Genomic DNA, 551 nt, shown 5'->3' on the forward strand with positions numbered 1-551 from the left:
AAATTGAGCTCAGAATGGCCAAAAACCTCTTCTAAAGGCCAGGAAAGGCCAAAATAGAAAATTATCTTAAAATGAGCTCAGAATGGCCGAAAACCTCTTCTAAAGGCAAGAAAAGGCCAAAATAGAAAATGATTCCAAATTGAGCTCAAAATGGCCAAAAAACTCTTCTAAAGGCCAGAAAAGGCCAAAATAGAAAATGATCCCAAATTTAGCACAAAATGGCCAAAAACCCCTTTTAAAGGCAAGAAAAGGCCAAAATAGAAAATGATCCCAAATTGAGCTCAGAATGGCCAAAAACCTCTTCTAAAGGCCAGAAAATGCCAAAATAGAAAATGATCCCAAATTGAGCTCAGAATCGCCAAAAACCCCTTCTAAAGCCCAGAAAAGGCAAAAATAGAAAATGATCCCAAATTGAGCTCAGAATGGCCAAAAACCTCTTCTAAAGGCCAGAAAAGGCCAAAATAGAAAATGATCCCAAATTGAGCTCAGAATGGCCAAAAACCTCTTCTAAAGGCCAGAAAATGCCAAAATAGAAAATGATCCCAAATTGA

This window comes from Wyeomyia smithii, chromosome 1 (assembly GCF_029784165.1).
Source record: "Wyeomyia smithii strain HCP4-BCI-WySm-NY-G18 chromosome 1, ASM2978416v1, whole genome shotgun sequence".
Classification (NCBI taxonomy): domain Eukaryota; kingdom Metazoa; phylum Arthropoda; class Insecta; order Diptera; family Culicidae; genus Wyeomyia; species Wyeomyia smithii.